The sequence below is a fragment of the Haliotis rufescens genome, unplaced genomic scaffold (genome assembly GCF_023055435.1).
Source record: "Haliotis rufescens isolate VD_foot unplaced genomic scaffold, xgHalRufe1.0.p SCAF_35, whole genome shotgun sequence".
In the NCBI taxonomy this organism is placed as follows: Eukaryota; Metazoa; Mollusca; class Gastropoda; order Lepetellida; family Haliotidae; genus Haliotis; species Haliotis rufescens.
Genome location: NW_025964057.1, coordinates 273,983 through 284,766, shown reverse-complemented (window position 1 = coordinate 284,766; position 10,784 = coordinate 273,983). Strand labels below are relative to the sequence as shown.

Below are 10,784 nucleotides of genomic sequence, written 5' to 3'. Positions count from 1 at the left end.
TCTTGTTATTCTTGAATTTTGGCAATCAGCGATGTTTCCTATATTGTGTTACAAGTACGGCTTGTTGTTCAGCATTCAGCAATGTTTCCTACATAGTGTTATAAATACGTCTAGTTGTTCAGCAATCAGCGATGTTTCCTACATAGTGTTATAAATACGTCTAGTTGTTCAGCATTCAGCAATGTTTCCTACATAGTGTTATAAATACGTCTAGTTGTTCAGCAATCAGCGATGTTTCCTATATTGTGTTATAAGTATGTCTAGTTGTTCAAAACTCAGCATATTTTCTATATAGTGTTATCAGTGCGTCTAGTTGTTCAAACATCAGCAAGTTTCCAATAGCATGCAATATCCACGTCTAGGTGTTTAGCAAAAGGCAATGTTTCCTATATTATTTTATTAGTGCGTCCAGTTGTTCAACAATCAGCAAATGTTTTCCGATATTCGTGGGTTCGGGGCTATGAAATGATGGATATTTACCGTTTATCAATCGGCAATTACATACAGACAATGATAAATAGAACCAATAAACCACCACATCCTTGTCGGGCGTCAAACACATGTCGCCGCTAGTATGTATTCTCGCCTGCCCAGTTCATGGCTTTCAGCAACGGCGACAAACCCATTAATCACAACTGATAAGGCCTGTATATCTGTGAAACCCATTTACCCTTTACCAGTATGTATGAAGTCCATTTACTTGCAACATAAAAGACCAAATCAGCAATATAGGACAGGTGTGAAAATGAATTATGTGCTGGTGTCAAACCCAAGCATTCAGATCATACTAAAACCCATTTGTGTTCGGAGCATGACATAGCGAGCGCTCGGCACTGGACATCATGGCAGCCGCGCGCTAGGAACCCTGGTCCTTTTTGTGACTGTTCTCTCTTCAACCCACAGCTGGTTCATCAGAAGCGTCCACGATACAAAGAAGTAAGTTTCTTCAGGGGCATTCACACGGTACAACTTGTTGACGATGTATAATTAGTTGTATCGTGCTAATTCACCTTACAGCCTTATGAGATATGTTGTAATATATATTTGTAAGAGATAATAGTTACTAGTTATAGTTGAATGATAATAATGAACAGAGTGGGAACACATTACAACCGGTAGTGAAGCATGACATGCAGTAGACTGCCAACGATCTTGAAGGACGATAGGGGTACGATGGGAGATTTCAAAGTTGACGTTTTTGGGATCAGTAGTGTGTAATCCGGCTACGATTTGTCAAACATTAACTTTTTATATGATATATACTAAATATATATATATATTTAGTATATATACAGAATTTCCAGAGCTGTGTCGGGCATTACCGAACAGCTGCCACTGTATTCCGCCTAATTTGTGCTATGTTTCATAACATGAAACAATAATTAATACATACAAGGAACCTTTCAATTGTGAATCATATTCACAGGCAAGGAAGAGTAAATGTCGTGCAGCAAACCTGTTGGAGATAGGTATTTATCATCGTCAACTTTATACATATTTTGCTCTTGTCAGCTCCGCCTACGACCCGTGTCGGGTTATTCCGAACACTCTTATCGGGTTATTCCGAACTCTCTTATCGGGCTATTCCGAACACTGAGGTTTCAAGTGTTAAATTTAGCGCATCCCCCTTTTGGATCGTTCCGTCATTGCCAGCTACATTTCACCAGACACTTCCCTCTCAAAATTAACTTCGACCAATTTACGACGTCATCAAGTTGCGAGCGTATGTTCTAATCTCTAGAAATGACGTCATGATAGAACAATGGTTTAAAACATATCAACCACGCTTCGTTCTTCATTGTCCTTTGCGATTTATCGCGTTGCTATCTTTCATGAATTGGCAGTGAAGAGATAACCATTTTAACACATTGTGTAATAATACAGCGCGTGCTTATGACCCGTGAAGATCTGGGGTAGAATAGGTCAATAGCTATAGGTTGCTAGGCTGACGTCATATGGCATTGTTTCGCCGGTGGGTCTTGCCAAAAAATTCCAAAAACTACGTCATAGTGTATTGTCTCTCGTCGGATACCAGAACTATTCACTAGTTTCATAAAATTGATATTACACGGGAGCTCGTTTAGTATTCCCCCTTTTGGATCGTTCCGTCGTTGGCCAGCTACATTTCACCAGACACTTCCCTCTCAAAATTAACTTCGACCAATTTACGACACACACAGACACCCACACGCGCACGCACACAGACAGACAGACACATACACGCGCACACACACACGGGCACACACAGAAAGACAGACACACGGACACACACGCAGACACGCACACACATTGACACACGCGCGCACACACACAGACACATATACATAAACGCTTGCAACACCGAATTTACTGTCAGGTGAGCGCTGCATAAAACCACGGTGCAATATGTAGTAACGTTGCGATCACTATATGGGGTCGCCCATTTTGCAATGTTCTCTCCATTTGTATCAGAAACACATCTGCAACTTGCAATATGTCTGAAATAATTTGTCAACGGAGTTAGGGCGATAGGAGCGCACTTCCTAACACTCATGGTGCCTGGCCGTCAGCTGGCTTTGCATACCGCTGTGCCCAACTGGAAGGACGTCGCGGTTTCAAAAACGTATACATTGTATCACATGTGTTACACCATTCTAATTTATGCGCACAGTGAAACCAAATTGAAAAACATGCAACTTGAGTCGATTGTCTTTCCAACAGTATCTCTGCAGCAAATCCAAAAGATAAATGCACCGCCCTGCTGTCGGTAAACCTACTGATATTGTAAGTTTACTACTTTTCTACATTAATCGTACTATGGCAGCACCAGAATGTGTTAAATAAAACAAACAAACAAACCAATCCTCAGTGATAGAAACAACTTCGGGGTGAAATGACATCGGAAAGTTTCAAAGGAAAATAAATAAATAATGGTGATCGCTCAATATCGGACATCATTATTATTTTTAAATAATTAATAAGATTATACTAACGTACTATTACCCAGGAATAAGTACACGTAGATTTGGTCAATAGCGTTGAAATGTTTTCATTGGTAGAAAATCTATTCTACAAACCTATTTTCGATCACTCGTAACTCGGTTGCCATGCGATTCAAGAACCGCTTCGTTTTGAAATCACCCAGACCACTTATACTTCCGAGGTGTTGTAAATGATTTGAATATAAGTCATGAGAAAGATTGAAACATTAAATTATCGGACACTTGATAGTTGAGTTTATAAGCTAAAGAAGTGTAAAGTGGGCTATGTTTCATACAAGGAAACTACCATTCGCTTGTGAAAGAAGGCAATATCATTGCTTTAAGAGTACAATTATAAATAATATCTAGATTAAATGAAAGAGAAAAATACGAAAATGTGAAATACTAAAAAAGTTTAATGTATCTACCTATTATAACTTGTATTATAACCTTTTTCGAAATACACACAAAAATGCATTCACTTTGATCTTAGCCAAAATTTTATTTTTACAAATTCAATTTTAAAATAGATGACAAAAAATATAGTATATATGACATACGTATGTGAATGGTCGAACTATTTGATAATTTAAATAATGCAGTGTACACAAAAAAGATAATGAATACAAATTAAAACATCAAAACGAAATCATTTTTACAATGAATATATTTTGTCATTTTGAAAGCAATTATCCATATTGTGTGTAGTTACTATTACATTGCTATTACATCGAGATTAATATGCGTGCCTGAAATATTAAAACAGCTGTTTAATCTTGCACACATTTTGACAATTTTCTCACTTCATTCCATTCCCTTACTCAATTATATGTACATTAGTGTCTTGGAATATCGGGCCCTAAAACCGATATTTATAAAACTAATTTGTCAACATAAATATTTGTACAAGTATCACTTGACCCAAACTTGTATTTTCATGAATCAAATATACTGCTGTATAAATATATATAATATTCATAACAATATATAAATATACTGATTTTATGGAACACATAGTATGGTTGTTTATGCATGTCCTCTGGGCATCTATGAAGTAAAACAAATCTTGAAAGGTCGCGAGTTGTATTTCACTGATGCTAGTTTCATCCGTGAACTTCTCCCTGGAGAAATGAAAATAAGACATACCCAGTATGTGCTTCTTATTGTTATTCTGTGGGATATCCTTTAGGTTAACACTACCTACCAGGACAACATGCGTTGTATCGGAATTATAAAAAAACCCAGAGAGATTGCATCAAACATATTGAACAAACATCCTTTAGCTGGCTGTGTGTGAGATGGGAACCCTGAGCATGTGACAATGGCGCATCCAAGGATGTCCCGCAGCTGAGACGTGGTTTATGCAACGCTCCCCGACAGCAAAGTCAATCATTTGGGAGTGAGTGAGTGAGTGAGTGAGTGAGTGAATTTGGTTTAACGCCGCTTTTAACAGTATTCCAGCTATATCGCGGCGTGTCAGCTTATGTGGGAGGGAAGCCCGAAGTGATGCAGGTCTGAGACGTTTACCCCTTCTGTGAAACCCACGAGCACGGGTATGGTGCTGACAAACCTAGAAACATAATCGGGGCGAACCTGGATTCGAACCCACAATCATAGGTTTCTGGGAGGCAACTCTGCACAGCGAGTTGCGGCGCCTTAGACGACTTGGCCACCCGTGCCCCCCGATCATATGGGCAGGGATGTGGGATGAACCAACCAACCTAGATTGTAAACCGACTTTATATATCTTAAGAACGCAGAAGATTAAACTTTAATCGTTTTCTTTTATCATCCGCAGTGGAACATTCATTCATGGACTGAATGATTTTCAAACAGCATGTGATCCCGCTTTACATAATCGACAAGGTGTTCACTCCATTAGACGCTATATATTTCATACGTTGTATTCGTAGTTAATGGGAAACCACCCTCGTTCTATATAAATTAACTGCCCGTGACAAGCAAAGGTCACGGTCATTGCGATAGCATGTAAAAACCTGCTGGTGTTTCAACCGAAATATACGAGACAGGTGTGTTGTTTTGGGAGCCAACGACTGCAACGCGTAACATTTTGTATGGAATGATTGTTATCTTTCATCAGTGGTGTTTGCTACCATCTGCTGTTCGAGTTTTGTAAATTCAAGTTGAAACCACTCGTTTTTGTGGTCAGGGATGATACAACAGGCCCATATTGTAGAATCGCTTTCTTCAACATCCCGTCTTTTGGCCACCATAGTAACTTCGGTAAACTCCGACCCTGACTTAATTTCTGTCGAAAGTTAAGATAAGATAAGCTAAGACAGCTTCGTGAAAAGACCACCTGGGATATTGCGCAAAACAACATTCACTCACAACCGCATGTTGTTCGTTGTTTCTGTTGTTTCCTTGTTTCTTTTGTTTACTTGTTTTATTTTTTCGTTGTTTCTGTTGGATTGTTTCGTTGCTTCTGTTGTTTCGTTGTTTCTGTTGCATTATTCCGTTGTTTCTGTTGTATTGTTTCATTGTTTCTGTAGTTGCATTGTTTCTATTGCTGCATTGTTTCGGTGTTGCTGTTGTTTCCTTGTTTCTTTTGTTTACTTGTTTTATTGTTTCGTTTTTTTCTGTTGCATTGTTTTGTTGTTTCTGTTACATTGTTGCGTTGTTTCTGTTGCATTGTTTCGTTGCTTCGTTGTTTCTGTTGCATTGTTTCGTTGTTTCTGTTGTATTGTTTCATTGTTTCTGTTGTTGCATTGTTTCGTTGTTTCTGTTGTTGCATTGTTTCGTTGTTTCTATTGTTGCATTGTTTCGTTGTTTCTGTTGTTTCGTTGTTTCAGTTGTTTCTGTTGTTTCGTTTCAGTTGTTTCTGCAAGGCTGTCAACAACCACAACTACGGACAAGTCTTTAAAGACTTTGGCTCCATCCAACACTGCCGGCGTCTTGTCCACTGTCCGTGCAGAGCCCGGGAACTCATCACATGTGGCACGGAGTGTGACCGGAAGGTCAAGGAGTGGGCGTGTGACCACGGGTGTGGTGGACTTCCGGCCGGTACAAAGGTCCGGGCATCCTACAAAGCCAGCGTGTGTAACACCGGCACTGCATCAGACGTCTACGTATGTGGCCAACAAAACAACTGTCATCGTGGCTGACTGAACGCGATGATAATGCGTCTGTTATCGCAAAACACGGCTGTTGACGTCTAAAGACTAAGAAATAAAATCCTAACCTGTAAATGTATCGCTTTTCCATTTTTTAAACAGAATGCATTTTAGAAGGGTTGAGATGAAATCACATCGGACAATGGTGATGTCGAGGAAACTATCTTTATTTAACGGGACGTCGGTTCACGTGTGATATTTCAAAAGGGGAAGTCGGTGGTGTCGAACCTACTGATCACTCCAACCATCCACATCCTCATCTGCCTCTCAAATCTAAAACACAAGACCGCCTCCGTGGTCTAGTGGTAGAGCGTCCCCGGCCGCGTAATACCAAAAGACGTTAAAAGATGGTACTTTTTGTTACCCTGTCTGGCCCTCGGCATTAAGGGGCTAAAACAAGGACTGAAGGGCTCGGAGTCAGTGTACTGTGTCTGAGTGGGATATTCATGTTAAACCCACGAGCACGGACATGGTTTCTCAGTCCGGATTAGTACAAGCAGCCACACACACACACACACACACACACACACACACACACATAAACGTCGCTATATAAGTGCAAATATCTTGGACACGACGTTAAACCCCATTTCACCTCACCTCAAAAACACATCTATATCAAACGCACAAGACAAGCAAAGAACTGAACACGATTACTCTTATTCCCGAAATACTGGAAATGTGCCTCAACACGCCAACCACACAAACAGTAACATACGACCCGTGAAGAATAGGACTTCAGCAACCCATTCTTGCAATAAAAGGCGACTGTGCTTGTCGTAAGAGGTGACTTTGAGATCGAATCCATATGACAGTCTGGATCCCATGTTGTGATGCGGCAATGTAACAATCACATTCCACAAGCGAACACCTGGTATCATCACTGTTTGATGGTGATTCATAAACACATACTCATGATATAGTCGGAGGAGTACAACCGGCTCTAAAAATCAGAGGAACAAAGTAAATAACATGAAATGTCACGCTAAAGAACATTTTTACTCAAACCTCGATGAATTGCTATCAGAATTGCATGCAGAAAACAAACCCTCTTACTGGAAAGTTTTACGTTATGTTGTGAAGAACTCTGGCTCAGCTGACAACATAGCCGCTCTTAAACAGTATGACACGGACGAGCACCCGACAATTTTTACTGATATTGAAAAGGCAGAGAAACTGAATAAATATTTTCAATCTATATCTGATGTCCACGATACAAGAACAACTATGCCCGACTTCACATTTCGTACAGAGACAGAGATGAACAACATAATCATATCTAAAAAGGAAATTGAAGACATAATACAATGTTTGCCTCTTAATAAAGCCTCCGGACCGGATAAAATTTGTCATAAATTATTAAAGGAAACTGTATATTCTATAAGCGAAGCATTGTGTTTACTGTTCAATATGTCACTACAATCAAGTATATTTCCATCAGTGTGGAAACAAGCAAACGTAATGCCATTATTTAAGAAAGGTGATCACACTATCGTTTCTAATTATAGACCGATATCACTCATTAGTTGTTTAGGAAAATTGTTTGAGAGAGTTGTGTTCAAACATTTATATAATTACTTTCATGAGAACAAATTGTTGTATAAGTACCAATCTGGGTTTCAGGCTGGTCACTCAACTGTCCATCAACTAATAGAACTTTACCACCAAATTTGTACAGCGTTAGATAACAAAGAAAACTATTGTATTGTATTCTGTGATGTATCAAAAGCTTTTGATCGTGTATGGCACAGTGGGCTTGTGTATAAATTAGAGAGGTATGGTATAAAAGGCCAATTGTTAAAATGGATTAGCAGTTACATAAGTAATCGTAGCCAAAGCGTATTTGTGAATGGGGAAATATCCAAACCAAGATACATGAAGGCTGGCGTGCCACAGGGATCCGTGCTTGGTCCTTTACTCTTTATTGTTTATGTAAATGACATTGCTGAAAAATTAGACTGTATGACAAGACTGTTTGCCGACGATACATCGATTGGCATGTCATCCAATGATAACAGTGTACTGGAACGTTCCTTAAACTCAAATTTAGCAATCTTAAGTAAATGGGCGAAACTTTGGCTCATAACTTACAATCCCGATAAGACCAAATCGGTTCTATTCTCTCGCAAAGACAACAACGGAGGTCTAAAACTATATTTCAACGGAAAAGAAATCAGCTCTGTAAACAGTCATAAGCACTTGGGTGTTATACTTGAAGCCAGTGGCAAATGGTCTTGTCATATAGATACCATAATTAAAACAACTTCCAAGATGATTTACTCAATGAGAAAACTCAAACATCTACTTCACAGAAATACCATTAACAATATATATAAAATGTTCATAAGACCATACTTTGAATACGCATGTGAGGTTTGGGATGGTTGCACCGAAGGACAAAGTGAGAAATTAGAACAATTACAATTAGAAGCTGCACGCATTGTAACTGGTCTACCTAAATATGCCCCCAGGCATTCATTATATTACGAAACCGGTTGGGAACCCTTAGTTGAGCGTAGAAAGAAACGTAAACTTTGTCTTTTCTTCAAAATTAACCATAACATGGCCCCTTCCTATCTAACAGATATTCTACCCAAAACCGTTGCTGCAAAAAACTCATACAGTCTCAGAAACTCTGAAAACATCAGTGTTCCTCTCACAAGACTAAGACATTCGTGTGAATCCTTTTACCCATCGTCTATCCGATTGTGGAACTCTATTCCGTTTTCAGATCGAAATTCTACGATTTCTTGTTTTAAAAATTCGCTACAAAAGCACAACCCCACGTCACCTGCGTACTTCGCTTATGGAAAAAGAAAATATAATATCTTACACACAAAACTGAGATACATGTGCAGTCAGTTGAACTATGATTTATATAGAATTGGTATAAAAGATCACCCGAACTGTACATGTTCGAATACATGTGAAAATGCATATCATTATCTCATCGAATGTCCATTGTTTAGTCATCAGCGTGAAATTATGTTAAACAGCCTTAAAAATATTGTTCATAACATACCTATTGATGTACACTTACTGTTACACGGCAATGCAGATCACGTTGTTACAGAAAATGAAGCTATATTTAAGGCAGTACAACATTATATATGTACAACTAAAAGATTCGTGTAAAGAACTGTTCATTCAATAATGTTACTCTCTCTCTCTCTCTCTCTCTCTCTCTCTCTCTCTCTCTCTCCCTCTCTCTCTCTCTCTCTCTCATCTATAGTGTTTTATGTTTTATGCATATATATTGAATTTGAAATTGTGAATATTTTGTAAATACCAGGGAGAGGGCATTCTAAGTTGGAAGAACTTGTCCCCCAATCCCGTTCACTCCTTGTGAATAAATATGTTTAAATCAAATAAAATCACCGGCTCTGCTTTCAGCGGAGATTTCGTATGGATATGGAAAGAGCTTTGTCGCGTTTGTTTACCGATAAGGTTTCACATATGTAACAAAAGTCTTTATCATGTAGTTCAAAGCCGTATTGTTCATACGTTAACATTGGTTGTGTTGCTTCACACAGTGAAGGAATAATTGTATCTCTAAGATTAACATACTTGGAAACCAATAATGTTAATGCAATCGTTTCAAAATGTGTAAGACCCGTGAAGATCTTGGGTAGAATAGGTCTCCAGACTCGATTATTTACAAACCGGCGTCATATAGCTGGAATATTGCTGAGTGCGGCGTAAAACAACAATCAAACAAACAAACAAATAACCATTATAACTCCCAGTCACAGTCATCATGTAAAGTGTCAGTTACTCTCTAACAAGGTTATAAAATTATAACGACCAGACACGGTCAACATGTAAATAAAAGCGACAAAACCCTTTCCATATTCATAAGCAGAGTCGATTGTACGATTCCGACTATTTCATGATCATGTGCTTGTGAACTATTATGTAATAGAGACGATGTCAGGTGTTCGCGAAAAGATGGGCACATCCTCCCCCATCCGTGGCACCAATCACAAACACATGCAAAGACAAATCAATTGTTCACCTGAAAAAACTACGGGAACATGTTAAATAGGGAAATGCACCGGCTATAAGATTGGTCACTGATGAGTCAAATTTAGAAATGTCCTCCACATGTCTACCATAAAACCTTTTGAAAGCTTTACTGAGGCCTTAGATGTTGTAACCATGATCAGACAACATCTGAGCAAGTCGTTTGACTCTCTTTGTAATATGATAAAAAGAGCATGCTCCATTATACTTCAGACTTCGCCGTGTCAAAGTTATTCTTGGGACAAGGCCGATAGCTAATTTTCTTCATCAACAATCCCATTGATATCATCCTTGCACGGTTTGTTTTGAGATACGCGGTGAACAGCTGCCTATATCTTGTTAGTATGATCAACACTGAATGTGTCTCAAAAACTCCCTGTATGTCGAGTGTCAACCTGTGCCAAGTGTCTGTGTCACCCATGATGCCATCCACATGACGCGTCATCTGCAAGTTTACACTACCTTCCTCGCCAGTGACTGATAGTTGGATAAACAAGGCATTGTGGACGTTCGAGAGACGGGCAGGTGTGATCCTCGCTTAACGCCGCACCCAGCAAAACCTACGGTGGCCAATAAGGGACATGGAGTCTGTTTTTCAATTATTTTATGTTTCACTTACTTTTATCGTAACCTTTAGCAAATTAACACAATTTGTCATACAAATATG

General features: G+C 39.0%; 1 long non-coding RNA gene across 1 annotated transcript; it reads left to right on the top strand.

Annotated features, from left to right (window-relative positions):
- Window positions 1-458: 458 nt before the first annotated feature.
- On the top strand, window positions 459-6,169 carry LOC124127894. The gene is made up of 2 exons (XR_007217971.1): window positions 459-936; window positions 5,797-6,169. It is a non-coding gene; the product is annotated as an uncharacterized LOC124127894 (long non-coding RNA).
- The last annotated feature ends 4,615 nt before the right edge of the window (window positions 6,170-10,784 follow it).